The 18,588-nt window shown below is 42.6% G+C and overlaps 1 protein-coding gene across 5 annotated transcripts in view; it reads left to right on the forward strand.

The window, feature by feature from the left end:
* Window positions 1-18,588, forward strand: part of LOC148514811 (uncharacterized) — a 188,347-nt gene that overhangs the window by 151,146 nt on the left and 18,613 nt on the right. The window lies entirely within an intron of this gene.

Below are 18,588 nucleotides of genomic sequence, written 5' to 3' on the forward strand. Positions count from 1 at the left end.
TTTCACTTCCTGTTTGGTCAAAACTGCCACTTTACTGCATTAGTCTATGAGAGATTTTTTAGGAAGGCATAACTCAGGGTAGAGGACAAATTAGGACTTGGGGGTTGTTTTGTTAGGTAGCTCTTGTTAGAGTATAGGGACTTTTGGGTTCAGGTAGTTGAGAAATTTTCAGTTTTTTAACAATTGGCAAAAATATGCCCATTTTAAAGATAGGGAATGTCAACTTGCTGCGCATGCTCAGTAGGTGGCTTACTGCAGAAGGGTGTACTTGGGTGCACTAACATGGCTGCCTTTTATCCTGCTTCCCGGTGCAGGTGGGTCCTGGAGGGATCCGGTGGAGGTAGCTGGTGTTAGCGGTGACGGGACCCGGCGGAGGTAGCGGGCATTAGTGACGATGGGACCCGGCGGAGGTAGCGGGAATGGCAGCAGACCTAAATCCAAGAAGATCCATAAGCCCTGGGGAGGCAGTGGCCATGAAAAAGAGCTTAAAGGCCGCCACCCCCCAGGTGAAGATGCCAGAAGCCTTGGGGAGGTGGCGGCCCCCCATGTGCAGATGGCAAAAGTCCTTGGGAGGTGGTGGCCATGAAAAAGAGCTTAACGGATGCCTACCCCCAGGTGAAGAAATTGGAAGCCCTGGAGAAACGGCGAACCCCCAGGGGAAGATGCTGGAAATCCTGGGTGGGCAACACCCATGTGAAAGAGTTTGAAGGCCGCCATCCACAGGCGAAGATGCAGTTTAAAAAACTTTTATTAAAATATTAGTGTATTGTGTTTATTTTATTATTTTCTTTATAGGTGGACTACAGGTGCCAGTGTGTGCTCATTGGAATACACACTGGCATCAGTGAGATCAGTCCACATCTGTGTTAAAATAATATAAAAAAATAGATTTTTTTTTTTAAATGGCGTTTTCCCCACCCATAAAACACCACCAGCCATGGGCTTTTCACTGCCAGTCATGGTTGGTATAATACAGGGGACAAACGACAAAGGGGTGCCTTGTATTAAGCACGAGCTCTGGGCTTTCCAAAACCAGCCCTGGTTGCCAAAATACAGGGGACAAACAACATAAGGGTCCCCTGAATTTAGTACAACCAGCACTGGGCTCTGAGCTGGTTCTGGAAATACAGGGGAAAAAATGCATAGGGTTCCCCTGTAATCTCCAAAACCAGCACCAAACTTTTTCTAGTGGGGGAGTAATGCCACAGCCAGGAGAACCCTTTCACGGGTCCCCCATCCAAAGCAATACCCCTGACCACTAGTCAACCCAGGCCAAGGATCCCTGGGGAGCCCCCAATAAAGGGGTCCTCCTCCAGGGCACCTCACGTCTAGGCTGATAGCCCAGGGCCAGTGGCGTCTCTCCCCAAGGTGACACCAGGTGCGGGGAGGGATGCAATGCATGTGGCGCAGTCGCATGCTGCCGAAAAGGGGGCGTGACTTCAAGAAAGTGGCGTGCCTTGGGAGGGGATGTTGCCTTGCAGCCCGAACCCGGTCCCCGGCCCATGGCTAAACTTATCAATGGGGTATTGAGGGTTACCATTTGTGAAATGAGCACCACTGCTGAAGTTTGCCAAAGCCCGCATGTCCACCATTAATGCCAGCACCTAAGCCGGTTCCCCACCACCGCTAACACTCACTACGTCCCCAGAGTCCAAGCCACCGCTAACACTCGCTACCTCCCCTGGGTCTCACCGCTCCTACCACCCACAATAGACAGCCATCTTTGTGTACTCAAGTGAAGCCACAGTACACCCTCCTGCTGGAGGCACCTACTGAGGATGTGCAGCAAGTTGAAGCTCCATAACTATATAATGGGGCATTTGTGAGGTAATAGTTTAAAAACTGTACCTTTCTCAGTTACCTGAACCCCAAAAAGCCCTACACTGGAACAAGAGCTACCTAATAAAACAAACCCCAAGTCTAAATTTGTCCTGCAACCTGACTTCTGCCTTCCCAAATATCCCCCAAAGACTACAGCAGAAAAGTGGTCCTAATTGAGAGTGGCCAATAAAACTGACAGTTGGAACTCTAGATTACTTCCAAATCCAAATTTTTTATGTTATTGCCCTGAAATTTGGCAAGCAGCACCAAGCGACAGTTCTACCAGTCCATGCCAAATTTCAGCTCGGTACCTCCAATAGATTTTGAGGTGTAGCCCTTTAAACACCTCCGGAATTCTCTATGGGAGAATAAATGTTTTTTAGATTCTGCCTTAATAGAACGTCCGTGCCCTTATGATAGATAGATATCTAGATAGATAGATAGCATCAGTGAAATGCAGGTACTCTAACAAGAGCTACCTAACAAAACAACCCCCAAGTCCTAATTTGTCCTTCCTAAAAATCTCTTAGACTAAAGTAGAAATGTGTCAGCTTTGACCAAACAGGAAGTGGAACAAAAAAACTGACAGTTGGAAATTTAGATTACTCCCTATTACTAATTTTCTATTTTATTGCCCTGAAATTTGGCATGCAGCACCGAGCGACAGTTTTACCCATCCATGCCAAATTTCAGATCAGTACGTTCCAATAGCTTTTGAGATGTAGCCCCTCAAACACCATGCCCCCATCTCTATAGGAGAATTCTGTTTATTTGATTCAGCCGTAATATAAGGGTACTACCGTGCCCTTACAATAGATAGGGCCATATTCTATTAGAAGTGAAAAGTATGTTGCCGGACTTTTCGCCGTCATCGCTGGTTTTTGGTGCGAAAAAGAATCGCGCTTGTCCCTGCTTATCCCCGTATTCAATTCCAAATTGGCGAAAACGGGACCTGGTAAATTGAAATGAGCAAAAAGTCCTGTCAGGTTTGGGGAAATCAGCCTGACACTCCCCATGACATGGGGAATACTCTGGATACCCCCGAATAGCTCTGCTGAAGGTGTTTGGGGTTTTTAAATGGTCTCAATTACTGCTACAGTATATAGCGTTTTTACAGAAGTGGTAAAGAATAGCATTTTTTAGGGTTTTTTTGAGAAAATAAGTAGTCCCATCAAATTTGGGGTACCTGAAAATGGGTGCAATCATATTTTGTAGTTGCTAATGTCACGTTTTAAAAAACTTGAAAATCCACCTGCCACAAGCACCTGCAAAAAAAACACCACCTGAGGAACACTTGAGGACCCCTCCAGAGTCTATTTCGCTAGTTTTTAAGTTTGTCCCCCAAGTTTGTTTTTTTCCGTCCCCAAAATGAAATAACTTTTTTGGGGTGTCCTGAAGTTTATTTTTAAATATTTTAGACGCAGTTATCCTTGGGGGGCTGTCCCATGGGTGCAGGATGGTAAAAACCCCAATTCTGCACTTTTTTTTTTAAACCTATTCATAGGCGAAAAGTTTACGCAGGTTCCAATGCACTGACTTTCCGCACCGGCGAAAAGTCTCTGGAATTGAAGGGTAGAGAGAGAACCGCACACACTTTGTGGTGAGATTGTAGGTGCTGCAGTCACATATGAAATACAAAAAGACACTTCAGTCCCATCTAGGACCAAAAAATGGAGACCGGCACACCACCAATGTTAAATATGCAAAAAACTTTGTATTAAACCTTAAAAGTCATAGCCATGCTCAGAGTATATTTTGAGCAATAATCCGGTCACATAACAGGAGCCAAATGCACATTAATGACTTATCGTATGCCTGGTGACCATGTCTTGTAGCCCTGGGCCCGACGGCCATTTTGGTGTACACCTTAGTCATGACCTATGTGTGTAAGAATAAACCGCACACTTAGGACCTCATTCAGAGGCGGTCGCACGGAGCGATTTGTCGTAGCGAGCAATGTTTTTTTCAACTGCGCATGCATGTACATTGCAGTGCGCGTGCGCAAGCCTGTCTTTCTGACCGCAATCCTCTTGCTCGCTAGTCACTACGAGGTCGTAGCTGTGATTGACATTTCGTGCCGTTTGTGGGTGGTTTTGCATATTCTCGATCACTTTGGGTGCGACCTATCGCTCCCGAGCGACCGCCTCTGAATGAGGTCCTTAATCCTTACAGGAATCATCCATGGGGTGCTCCAATAAAATGTTGTAAAGAAAAAAAGGGATTTAGTACACGCACGAGAGCAGTTCAATTCTTTACATAATATATACTGCACCCATACATATGATCTAGTAAATAATTTTATATTTGATTTCTCAAGGGAGGTGCACCCTAGAATAAATGTCACATGCTAGAAAAAGAGGTAGTATTCTAAAGTGGGGAACTCAATAAGCAGTATCTCCTAAAATATAACCTTTATTACATAAATTAAAAGCGAATTATAAAAACAAAATGTGAAGTGATATCTACTTGTAACATGTATGTTATATTGTCAGTTAAAAAATGGACACCTCAAATATAGGGTATTCACCCCAGTCATTGGAATGTGGGCCCTGAGCTAGATGCTCCAATAAAGACCTTAGGTCCAAAAATATAAAATTAGACCAATCATCAAATATTTAAGCCAGCAAGGTTTATTTCCCATATAAGCCATCTTCTATGTGAAATAAACCTTGCTGGCTTAAATATTTGAAGATTGGTGAGTGCCCTTCATTTGTAATTTTATATTTTTTGATGCATAAGCTGCTGCCATTGTGAGTTATGTTGAGTCAGGAGTGCCAGACCATCTTGGACTGTGTATGTATGTGTACATAATAAATATACAGTAGTGGACAAATTGTGGAAACCTTTTGGAAAATGTGCATTTTTGAAGTATAACAGCTTATATAGCACTGTATTTTAGTATTATACCAAAAAGCATATATCATTACAATGGTAAATTCATTTAGAACAGAGTACAACATAATACAATGAACTTTATAACCAAATTTTACATTTTGAAAACTGTTACACATACTGAACTGTGGGAAAGTAAATTTCTTAGTTTTGCAAAATATCCATTTGTACTTAGTTTGGAAGCCTTTCTCTGCAATTACATACCTCCCAACATTGGTCGCCAGTGGGTTGGGACCCTTGACATGTCTAAGGCGCGTCCCACATCAGGAAAGGGGTGGGGTCTAGGGAAAAGGGGCAGAGCCTCGCAGCAACCCCATTTCAGTCACTGTGGGGGTGTGCCCAGCCCTTCCCTGAGATGCCTGGCTGCCCCCAGGCTCTCTCTGCACTTTGAATAGATGCTGTGTGCATGTGTACATCATCTATTCACCCGCTGCTTACTCACCGCTCTGCTATGCAGAGCAACGGTGTGTGCTAACTGCCCCCCCACCACTGCAGGACACTGATGTATTTGCTGCTATTTAAAGTGTCATTGATCACACAAATTTGTCCCACACCTTTTGCTGTCATACATCCCCACAGCATAACATTAACTGGATGCTTCATAGTAGGTGTTGTGCACTCCGGTAGACATATTTCATTCCATCACTACCAAACATTGATATTCTGGTTTCATCACTCCAGATGACACTGTTTCATTGTTCTTCTGACCAATTAATAAGCTTTTTAGCCCATTCTAATCTTTTCTGTCTGTTTGGGAGATAAAAGCATATTTTTCCTTGGAATTCTGGCGTTTAATCTAAAATATTGAAGTCTGCGTCTAACAGTCCTGGAACTGATTCACGTAAATCATTGGATTGCCTCAGGCGATTTTCTTCTGTGACTCGAGAGCAGTTTTTTCATTCTTCTATATCAACATGGTGTTGTGGATCTTTTCCTACCTTGACCAGTTTGGTTTTGAATCGACTGAGTCTGTTGATACTTGATAATCAAACAAATAAATAAGATGTTTTACCATCAATTCTAGTACCAAAAAATGTGCTCCTTATCTTTATTTAGCTATAACTTTTTATGCAATAAAGATAATTTGTTGCATTGAACTGCATTATATTGTGTACAAAATTATCTTTCCAGAGATATATACCTTCATAGGATTTTCTTTAAAGTTATACTAGAGATGAGCGGGTTCGGATTTCAGAGATCCAAACCGACCCAAATTTAGAGATCCGGATCGAAAACCGAAAGTGCGTTTGGTTCCCCCGCCGGCCCCGGATCTCAAACCAAGGCAAAACCTCTCAGAGACGAAATCTCGCGGCTCTGCGCCATTACAGTTTGGCTGTGGAGAGTGAACAGGGAGGGTGGGTAGTGTAGGGCTGGTGCTGTCTGCTGTGTCCATCTGGGCTGGTGCTGTCTGCTGTGTCCATCTGGGCTGGTGCTGTCTGCTGTGTCCATCTGGGCTGGTGCTGTCTGCTGTGTCCATCTGGGCTGCTGTGCTGTGTCCATCTGGGCTGGTAGCGTGCTGACTGTGTCATCAATCGCTCGGTCAGGGGTGCTCCGTGCCCCAGGTTGTGGACCAAAAAAAATAAATCTGTATAATAAAAAGAGTCTTTTTTTTATGTGTGCGTGTGCGTTAGTCACAACTTGGCAACACTATAGCTGCTAGCTTGGTGACTCTGCTGCAAGACCGCAGTGAATATGGAGGGCAGCCACATGACAGGAGAGCAAGAACCACATGTTGTAGCTGCCGGCAACAGTCATGATGATGCAAGGCCGTCAACGTCCTCGTCCTCTATGAAGGCCGATGCCCCAGGGCTTAAAACAGGCCATGGCCATGGAAAAGCAACTTCTTTTACTTTATTAAAAAAAAAAAAAGATCTAAAACCAAGATAAACAAAAAATTGGCAAAAATTGGCAATATGCCATTCACTACACAAAGTGGCAAGGAAAGGATAAGGCCTTGGCCTTTGTTTATGACTGGTGGTTCAAGTGATGATAGCCCTTCTGCTTATTGTAGTAGTGGTGGTACTATAAAAAAAATGAAAGTTGTTAAGAAGAAGATGAGTAAGACAGCTCCGGAAGAACCAACTGTGTGGTCCGAGAAATCAAAATCACAAATCCCCGAGGAGAGTGCAAGTGTGTCCGCGGTTGCCATGTGTGAGCCAGACCTTTCAAATAGTGTACTTGAGGATCCTCCTTCCAACATTTGTGTGCCCTCTGTAAATGTGGGGCAGTCAACATATTGCTGACGTAGTCATCGAGGATGCTTCTGTGGAATTGCACATGGAAGATATTTCGGTAGTTGCCACTAAGGATGATGAGGATGTTGATGATGAGGATGACAGTCTGTGTAAGTCAGGTAACAGTTGTTGTCCATGGTATGAAAAAGCCCATTGATGTTGTCATGCCGAGGCAAAAGGCAAAAAAATCCACTTCTCACGTGTGGAATTATTTCCACCTAAATTTGGACAACAGTTGTCAAGCCATCTGTAACTGATACCAAGCAAGAGTGAGTAGAGGTAAGGACCTTAACCATCTAGGAACCTCCTCCTTGTTACGTCACTTGGAGCACATTCATCAAATGCCAAAGTGTATGCCGCCAAGTTCCAAAATTAAAAAAACTTAACAATCAGTCCAGTATCACCTACCTACTCCCTCTCTGTGGGATCCAAGCGCCTTCAATCTCCACCACCAACACCTGCATCATCAACATCCTCATTCGTCATCGGAAGTAATCCTGCTGCATCCAATGTTATAAGCATGATTGACTCCTCTCCTATCCGTGATTCCTCAGAAGGATCCTTGATGACTACGCCTGTTGCTGCTGCTGTTGCGGTAAGTGGATCTTCATCCCAGAAGGGGACCAGGAGGAAGACTACTTGTAGTACTGTAACCAAAGAATTAACTATCAAACAATCCTTTGCAAGGGCGAACAAGTATGACAGCAGTCACCCAGTTGCACAATGGACTACTGATGCCATAACAGCTATGCTGTATAAGATGTTCATCCAGTATCCGCCATTAATGCATTGGGTTTAGAGAGTTAATTGAGGACCTGTGTCCCCGCTACCAGATCCCTTCTAGATTCCTCTTCGCTAGAACAGCAATTCCCAGTCTGCACAAGGACATTAATAAAAACATTATTAATGTCCTCCGAAATGCCATTGTGCCCACTGTCCACTTGACCACTGATATGTGGACAAGTGGAACAGGGCAAATTAAAGATTACATGACTGTGACAACCCACTGGGTAGGTGTATTGCCTACAACAGCAACAGCAGCAGCAGCTACCAAATACCAGCTGATTCAGAGGCTGTCTACTCTTTGTATAACTGGTTTCACTAAGAGGCATACCGCTGAGAACCTCTTAGAAAAACTCAGGGAAATCATTGCAAAATGGCTTACCCCACTTGGACTCTCCTCGGGATTTGTGATTTCTGACAATGCCAGCAATATTCAAAAAGTTACAATAATTGGAAAAACCAATCATCAGTATAGTGATTCCTTCGTGGGGCACTCTTTTGTACATAAATGATTTGTTAGTATAATTAAAAATTAGCTTTTAATATATCTCCAATAAAAGAATAGGGATTTGTTGTGCTCAAGTACAAGTACCTGGTCCCCTCTGCTGTCCAGGGTCTTCTATGAGCGGACACCTGGATGAGAGAGGGATCGGGAATAACTCCGATAGAAAATAAAGGGAGAGGTGGGGGACACCGATCCATATGTGGTGTTAGGCAGTGTCTGTTGCTGAAAGCATTGAAGAAATCTGAATGCGCCACCGGACCAGGTCACGACCCTGCTATTATAATATATTATGTACCCATCAGGAGCTATATGAGCATATGAATTCAAACAAGCATAGTCACCACATACTTTATGCTAATTCTTATAATAGATCTATTTTTATAAATTCATGAGATTAATTGCTAAGGGAGCTCAATTAGATATTTTATAAATGAGCACAACAAATCCCTATTCTTTTATTGGAGATATATTAAAAGCTCATTTTTAATTATACTAACAAATCATTTATGTTAAAAGAGTGCCCCATGAAGGAATCACTATACTGATGATTGGTTTTTCCAATTATTGTTACTTTTTGAGTTCTTGTTACTTGATTCCAGGGAGCACCTCCAGCATATAAAATGTATCTTATGATAAAATTATGATATGATATATGATATATATGGTACCTATTGCTGGTTTTACTTATAGATGTGAAATATAACACTGGTTATTATTCCTGTGTGGAATATTCTGGTTTCTTTGGGATAATGCCAGCAATATTGTGAGAGCATTACATCTGGGCGAATTCCAAGTCCCATGTTTTGCTCACACAATTAATTTGGTGGTGCAACATTTTTTTAAAATTACAGGGGCGTGCAGGAGCTGCTCTCGGTGGCCCGGAAAATTTCGGGACATTTTAGACATTCGGCAACTGCTTTTTGAAGATTGCATGACCAGCAGATACTGTTGAATTTGCCCTGCCATCAGCTGAAGCAAGAGGTAGCAACTAGGTGGAATTCTACCGTCTATATGCTTCAGCGGATGGAGAAGCAGCAAAAGGCCATCCAGGACTACACAACGGCCTATGACATAGGCCATGGAGCGGGAATTCACCTTACTCAAGCACAGTGGAGAATAATTTCCGTGTTGTGCAAGGTTCTCAAACCCTTTGAACTTGCCACACGTGAAGTTAGTTCAGACGCTGCCAGGTTGAGTCAGGTCATTCTCCTCATCAGACTTTTGCAAAAACAGCTGGAGAAACTGAAGGAGGAACTGAAACGGAGCGATTCCGCTTAGTATGTCAGACTGGTGGATCAAGCCCTTGATTCACTTCGCAAGGATCCAAGGGTCATCAAACTCTTGTAATCAGATCAATATATTTTGGTGACCATACTTGATCCTACAATAGTTTTAAGTAATACATTGTGTCTTTTTTTCCAACGGACATAAATCTGAAAAGATGCAAAGAGCTGTTGGTAAAAAAAATTGTCAGCTGAAGCAGCACGTGACACGCCATCATCTCCTCCTTCAGTTTCTGCGGCTGCCAGGAAAAAACTACATTTTCCCTACAGAATCCCTGCTGGTACTGCAGATCAGTCACCAAAAAATGACATCTGGTCGGGCCTGAGAGAACTTCCTACTAATAGTGACATGTCTACCATGACTATGTCGGTTACGGTCACCATTCACAGAATGGTGGAGGACTATTTCAGAGATAACATCCAAATAGGCATGTCAGACAGCCCCTTTCAGTACTGGCAGGAAAAAGGGGCAATTTGGAGGCCCATACACAGACTGGCCTTGCATTGCTTAAGTTGCCCACCCTCCAGTGTCTACTCTGAAAGAGTTTTCAGTGCAGTTGGCAACCTTGTCAGTGATCGGTGTAGGAGGTTACTTCCCCAAAATGTGGAAAAGACGATGTTCATTAAAATGAATTACAAATTCCACAAGGAAGACCTTTACCAACAATTACATCCAAAAAAATACAGAGGCACCTATGGTGGATTCCAGAGGGGACGAATTAATATTGTGCGAAGAAGAGGATGTACACACTGATGGGAATGATGAGGATGACGACGACATCTGATGTTGTAATGTAAAGCCAGTTTGTGTATGGGATAATTTCCATGTCCAATACACATTGGCTGCGTGCGCTCCAGCACTTGGAACGCACCACCCGGAAGTGACATCACTTTCTAGTAGCTGCGCAGGCTGCCAGCCATCAGGGCTCACGTTCGACAAGAGGGTAAACAAAACCATGTGATGGCGATAAGCGGTCACAACAAAACCACGTATAGCGGTAACAGTGATTAAAGTCAATTAGCATGTAAACTGAATAATAGCAATACCAACCGGCATTACATAATCAGCATCCACTGTCCACATAACAATATAGAAAATATTATCATAGGAACCAATGTCCCAATTATATAGCGTCAGTCAAGAGCAAAAAGACATAGATAATTATAGAGATGCAAATTGCTAATCAAGGTGCCCCTATGGTGTACAAGTAATGTATACACACTGTTATATTTCCCAATCCCAAAGTACATTATAGATGACAGCAGATCGCCATATAGATAACAAAACACCCTTATACTGTATCTATCACTAGTAATAATATTTAAAACATATATATTTTGTGCACTTTATTACCCTTGATAACTTTAGTGATAATTATTATTTTTATTTATAGCTATTCTTGAAAAAAAAATTTAAAGATTTTTTTAAAACTATAAATTAAAATTCTATAACATACAGAGGAGATAAACTCAATGAGAATAAGCACACCAGCCCAGAGCCATTCATCAATATCAACTTTTTCAGCTCATAGGAATACTCGTGATGTATTATGCTTGTTCAATCCTTTAGGTGAAACCGTATCCAACCTACAGTATAAATCCACCTAGCCTCCAATCTACGCAAAGTTGGTTCACAGTCACCACCCCTCGGCAATGAGGGAACCCAGTCGATTAACCTGCATCTTAATGAAGACAGTTGGTGGCCAGCCTGAAGAAAATGCTTGGCCACAGGTTTATCAGACATTCCAGTATCAAGGGCTGCTCATATATAGAGCTCCTATGGTTCGCCATACGTTTGCGGAAGTTTTGTGTAGTTATACCCACATATGCAAGTCCACAAGGACAAGTTATCAGGTAAATCACAAAGTCCATTGTGCAATATAGCCAATGTTTGATCGGTATGGCGACACCACTCTATGGATGTGGGAAAGTGGACCCCGGAATCAATGACCTACAGGTCATACAATTGTTGCACCTGAAGCACCTGACTTTGGTTGATGGTAGTCACTGGAACAATTACTTGGTGGCGGCAATGATAGGCCGGCCCGGAGGGTTAGTCAACATTTTATGAATTTTCGAGGTTGTGCATAATACAGGAACAACAGCGTGAGGCAGTATAAGCGCTGACATCAGCTACTCACTAATGAAACCAGCAGTTACAGCATGTTGCAATGTATCCGTAAGTATATTCTTAAATAACTGCGTAGGCTCCCGATCTAATTTACGGTATAGGCTGTTGTCAAATAATTGTCGCTCAATCTCACTAATATAGGGCTGGATTCAATTAGCTGCGATAAGCCGAGCTGCAATGTTTTTGCCGTCTTCGTCTGTTTTTAGGCGATACTTTTTCCCTGCGCGCTCCCACTTATCTCCGTTGACGCGAAAAGTCAAACATGCGAAATCGTCAGAAAGCGAAACTGGCAAAATATACATCATATTTTGGGGAAATCAGTCTGTGTTGCACTAACCCAATAAATCAATAGAGAAGTGTTCTAATAGCCCTAATAAAGGTGTTTTGTGTTATAAAAGTGTCAGAATTGGCTGTTATATGCTTATATGCTGAAAAATTGATAGCAATTTCTTTTGGGAAAAATAAGTACCGAAGTTAAATTTGGGGTAAATGAAAATGGGTACTAGCATATTTTGGTGTCTCTAAAGTGTACTTTTAAAAAACATGAAAACTCCACCTGTTGCAAGCACCTGCAGTTCTAAAAACACCTGTTCTATACATACTGCCCCCCAAGAAACCTATTTCGCTACTTTTTAACCTTGTACCCCCACTTTTTTCTATTTTGCCGGTGTAAATATGAGGTCTTGATTATTAGTAGAGATGTGCAGGTTCGGTTTTACTCGGTTCTTTTCGCCAAAGTTATCGCAAGTTCGGATTAGTTTGGTTTCATTTTATTGGCTATCCAAAACACGTAATAGCTGATAGCCAATAAAATGCAATTTTTGAGATCCCAGTAAACCCGAGTACAACCGAATCCGCACATCTCTAATTATTAACCAATTTTTTTCAAGGCGACCCATTCATCTTTAGTAAAATTCTTCCTTAATGGAGGTGATTGCTTTAATGTATCCACTTCCTGATCCAGGAGTCGCATAAAAGTTTTAATTGTAGGGTTAGGTGATTGAGGGTCAAAAGTAGACCTACGTTGTAATTTGGCCAATTTAGGAGGAAGCATATTAGTGGTATCAGCTGTAGATGGTGACCGTGAAAAAAATTCTCCAAGTTAAAGCTGTCAGTGTAATCTTTGTTTATCCACTAGCCAAAGAAAAGGATCAAAAGGACTCGTTGGAATATATGAGAGTCCTTTGGATAGAATACGTGATTCTATAGATGACCGTTCATAAACCAACAGATTAATCACTATACTTTCCTCCGCTGTGGAGGTCTTGTCCCACGTATTCTGCCTCTACCTTTGCTACTGGTGGCCGCCTCTGGTGTTCCTTCTCCTCCTGGGCCATCTGACCATGTGGCCCTTGCGGTGACACCAGGGGGGTGATCCAAGTTTTTTGATCCCTGTGGGGTATCCAATTCACTTGCAGAGGAGGTAGACTCATAAGAGGATTCCGGATCACAGTACTTTTTGATGTTCGTGCTAAAAACAGGTTTTCTGGTATTTTGGTGTCTGGAATTATCCATCCATCTATACACATTGCAGTCTGCATCCAACTTAACTTTCTCGCTTATATACTTGAATTTGGTTATTTAGTTTGTCATACCAATTAGTGTTGCTATCTTACTCTTAAATAGGTTTATGGACAAGCTCATAGGCAGTAATTTTATCTTTAAACAAATTAGTTTCTTTGGTAGACTACTCTATTATTAAAAACATGAGGTCCATAGAACACTTATTAAGTATCCCTTCTAGAGATGAGCAGGCATGGTTCTCAGGGAACCAAGTCCAACTGAACTTTGGGGATCTTAGGGGATCCAAGACACAGCTTGGATCTCACCGCCCTCCCCATATCCCTAATCGAGGCAAAACCTCGAGGTTTTGCCTCGAGCGGGTCATTTTCAAAGTCCCATTGAATTCAATGGGCTTGCTGCTGATTGGCTGAGAGAGCTGTCTGTCACAGCTCTCAACCAATAAGTGCTTGCCCATAGAGTTCAAAGGGCACAGGAAAAGGAAAAAAGATGCCGCCCATCCCCCCACTGCTGAAACCGCTGGTATCCCCGCATTGCCGACACTTCTGCGTTACCGACACCACTGGCACCCTGCACTGAGGACACCATCAGTCCCCCCTGCACTGCTGACACTGCCGACACTGCCACACTGAGGACACCACCGGTACCCCCACACTGCCGACACCACCGGCACCCGTGCACTGAGGATACTACTGGAATTCTCGCACTGAGGACACAGTCGGCATCCCCGCACTGCCGATATCTCTTTCACAGTTGGTGCACTATTGATATATCTAACCCACACTTTATCCGAACTGCACTGTATCTGGCCTGCACTGTATCCAATCCACAGTGTATCCGACCTGCAGTGTATACAATCCACACTGTATACTGCACTGTATCTGGCCTGCACTGTATCCAATCCACAGTGTATCCAACCTGCAGTGTATCCAACCCACACTGTATACTGCACTGTATCTGGCCTGCACTGTATCCAACAAACACTGTATCTGACCTGCAGTTTACCATGCACTGTATCTGACCCGCATTGTTCTGACCTGCAGGTATTGAACGCTGTTTTTATGGTTGGGGAAATTTTGGGGAACTGCTCAATAAAAAAGCTGATTGAACAGGGCTTTACATGGGCACAGAGTGCCAGTCATCAGTGGCCCAGCGTCCCCAGGTGGGAAATACAGATTGGGCACTGAGAATAGGCATGTGCTCGGGGCACCCGCACTTGTGTAGGGGGCAATTCATGTCTGCTGTTGCTATTTACATATGGTTTAGGGTTTTTTGTTTGAAGCTTGTAACTACGACTACTTGTTTTGAGCAAGGATATTCCACGCACGATTTTTAGAAAAGTTCTGTGTTGTATTGTTTTCTATTGAACGTACTTGCAAGTTAGTTTGATTGGTTATTGCTAATACATTACTAACATTTGTAAACAGAAATAACTGCCGTGTGTTTGTGCCGCTGCTCTGTTAGTTGCTTAGGTTAGCCAGCCAGCCAGTCTTTGGCCTATGTTGGTAAACAATATTGTGAGCTGTGAAGTGGACAAAATTGACTGGAAATTACTGGAAATTAATGTTATTGAGGTTAATAATACTGTAGGAACAAAAAAAGGCCAAAATTATGTGACTTTAGCTGTTTTTATAAATTTTTGAAGAATATACAGATCCAAAACTAAAACACGCAAGGGAGGTTTTGCAAAACCAAGTCCAGATCCAAAACCTCGAAGGAGATACAGATCCAAAACCAAAATACAGGATTCGGCGCACATCTCTAATCCCTAACCATTTTTTTGCAAAATGATGGGTCATTGAGTCCAATTGTAGGGCTATTGCAGACTTTAATGATATGCAATGATGAAAAAAGTCAGTCTCTTTTTTCTTTAGACATAGTGGGCGGTATTAAATTGTTTTGCCCTCTTTTGCGCCCGACAAGAGCTATTCAAATGTTGATCCTGTCGGGCGCAATCAGCTGCCGGATTACCATTTCAGCTCGTAGCCCCAAGGGGGGTGCGAGCTAAAATGGGCGAAAAGTGACCTGTTCAGGCGCCCAAACAGCACTTTTCATGATTGCAACCAGCACTTTGTTCGGGGGCAGCCGTTTTACGCGGCTAAACCCAACCACTATGCATGCGATCACCTCAAAAATCAGCAACAGTTGAATAGTGCCCCGCGATCTCCCGTCACTTTAGATGGCAGATACAGACCACGAAAACAATTGGATACCACCCAGTAAGTCATGGTGAATGTCTTCTAAATTACCAGTCACATCATGTTCAATTCTTTATGCAGGATTTTTTCAGCTTCTGGTTCTGAAAGCTGAATAAATCACCAACCTCATAAAGCACATATGAAAAACTGACATCTTTATCTTCCATTTGCGACATTATAGAGAAAACAATAAATGACACATGAATGTTTAAATTTAAACCTTAGCTTCAATACATACACCTATAGGGCAAAATGTAATAAGTATTGGGTTCTAAACTCCGGAGGTTTGGTGGCGGTTTTGCTATCAACAGATTTACTAAGGCCAATAGACCAGGGCTGTCAAGTAGAAACCGCCGCAAAACCGCCACCAAACCACTGGGATTTAGAACCTGCTGTCAAACCGCCGGGGTTTAGAACCCGCCCGCTTAGTAAGTTTTGCCCGTTGTGTGCAGGCATATATTAGCCGTTGATAGAAATCCAGTTAGAGGTGAGATGCCAGTAATGAATCAATTATTTAAACAGAGTCAATGCATAGATCCATATTATAAGAAAAAGTCCATGACAAGTCCTTCTTTCATGCTGAAAAAACACACTGATAGCGTAAGGTAAAAAGCAGAATAACCACAATCAAATTGGTAATATCAAATATGCTGGAACATGTAAAGAATAGACCAATCCAAAGTCGTATATTGCACATCTGCATAGCAACGTTAAAAGAAAAAAAGTGGGACTGATTCCCCACGGATCGCCATATTGCGTACGCACACAGTTCAACTGCGGGAGCAAGCTAATCCATTGTGATCGCAATGCAAACTCAGCACTACATAAGGACGCCCACTTTACCTTATGCACGTCCATAATACTTAGCAGAATAGTGAAACCACCGGTACAATCAAATACCATCGCAGCCTGATGCACAATTGCGAAGCCCTGACCTTACTCAATAATTTGCTAACAGCCATGCACGCTATGAGACCTAAGACTGCGTAGGCTATCGCAGTAGATCATTTGTGCATGCCCCTGAAACAGCTGTGCGAACGCACTGGCACGCCTGCATTTCACCGACCCCCCCCCCGTCACCTCCCCCAAACTGTGCTTCCTGTCAATAACTCTGCGATGGGTCTGCGTGGTCACTTCAATCGCAGTCTCGGCCACAGTGGCTGGTTCGCGCACTGTGATGCATTCGCATGTGCAGAACGCAACAATCGACCAATTGCGTGCGTATTAGCAAATGCGATCCTGGCTGAATCAGGCCCATAGTCCCAAAGTGCAGTGAGTAGTGGCAATCACAAAGTGCAAAAAACAGTACAAAAGAAAAATACTTTAAAAACAATAGCATAAAGTCTCCATAGTGAAGACAGCGTACTGGACGCTGTATGGAACAATATAATTTCAGGGAGCCTTGGCTAAGAAGTGTGCTACTGCAACTGACGCACTTCCACATACAACAAGAGAGGTGGCCCGGGTCTCCCGTCTTTAGTAAACTTAACCAGGTGCCCGCATAACATAAATATATGGTAATTATCAGCATTCAAACTGGCACTATACAAACACTATTCAAAGGAGAGACATGTTGTCCCAAAAGAAAAGCTAAATTCACCACCCACTACCTACAAGCTGCACATTAGTAAAAGGTGGTTGCTGGGTAACCACAACGCCATCACTAGAGACCATTATTAGGCACACATTAATACCAATCTGTCTATATAACGAACCAATAACTCACAAAAAAAAAATCTACCATATTTACATAAAATTATGCCGGGGGGGATGAATATATGCCACTTAAGTGTCTAGGGTATTAAAACAGGTAGTGTTAGAAACGAGAAATTAAGAACCCACAAAGTCCATAAAAAGAAAAAGGAGAAAAAAGGAAAGAAAAAACCCCAAAAAACAAGGATCACATTGTTTGCTATGGACACACAAAAAGTAAAAAAAAAGGGGTCAAGCAGTATTGTTCATTAAGTCCATGTGGACTGATCGTGCCAAGTTTATGAATCCAATAGGTTTCCAAATGCAGAAAATTCCCACGATCCCCTCCTCTAGATGGAATAGGAACATGGTCAATTACCATGTGACGTAAAGAATCCGAATGATGATGCATCTTCGCAAAATGGTCAGCCACAGGTTGATTGCTCATGCCTGCATTAATGGTTTTGCGAAGGGCCCTGTTGGTACAGTACGTTCCGTTTTCCCAATATAAATCAGTTTGCAAGGGCAAATCAGCATGTAAATGGCAAATGAGGTCAGGCAGTTCAAATAATATTTAATCTTGAATGGAGTTTTCAATCTAGCATGTCTGATATACTCATCCGTTAGCATAGATTTGCAAGTGGTGCATTTGACACACTTGAAAAAATCCATTATGTTGGAAGACGGTGTTTTGAGGGAAAAGTGCCCTCTATTGCATCATACAGCGGGTGTACCAACATAGACTTGATGTTGGCTCCCCTTTGAAGCTAAGAGGTTTAGTGCAATTGAGAGAGGGAACAGTTTTGTCCGTACTGACCAGAGGCCATAGGTTGTGGACAGACCTTGAAAAATTGTGAGATTTGTTAAACTTCATAATAATTGGAAAACAAGTATCTACAGAAGAATCCTTCTTGCTCGTATTAAGGAGGTCCACTCTTGGGATCTTAAGAACCTCTGAAATTGCCGATTAAATCAATTGTTTGCTGTAACCTCTAGCTGAAAATTTCTTGACCATTGAGAATATATCCTGTTTAGCTTGATGTTCATCAGATGTAATCTGACGTATTCTCAAAAACTGGGATCGTGGAAGTCCCTACTTTAGGTTACGTGGATGAAAGCTGGAAAAATGGAGACAACTATTAACATCAGTCTCTTTGGTAAATAAAGATGTTATAATTTTGGAGTCCTTAATAGACACTCTGACATCCAAAAAGTAAATAGTTTGATGGCTGTATTGCAGAGATAGTTTAATTGGACCATGGATATTGTTGATGGAAGTAACCAGATTCTCCAATTTTGAGGCTGTATTTTACCAAATGAGGAAGATGTCATCGATATAGCGTTTATAAAAAATGTCAGATCCATAATTAATGTTGGGAAAGAATACATTCCTGTTCGAAGTAATGCATAAAGATTTTAGCATACCCTGGTGCCATAGCTGCCCCCATCGCTGTACCGTTGCATTGGAGATAGTACTCGCCTTCGAAGGCGAAATAGTTCTTATGGAGCACTATGTCTTTTTATTCTC

This window comes from Taudactylus pleione, unplaced genomic scaffold, assembly GCF_031769625.1.
Source record: "Taudactylus pleione unplaced genomic scaffold, aTauple2 ptg000258l, whole genome shotgun sequence".
NCBI classification, from domain to species: Eukaryota; Metazoa; Chordata; class Amphibia; order Anura; family Myobatrachidae; genus Taudactylus; species Taudactylus pleione.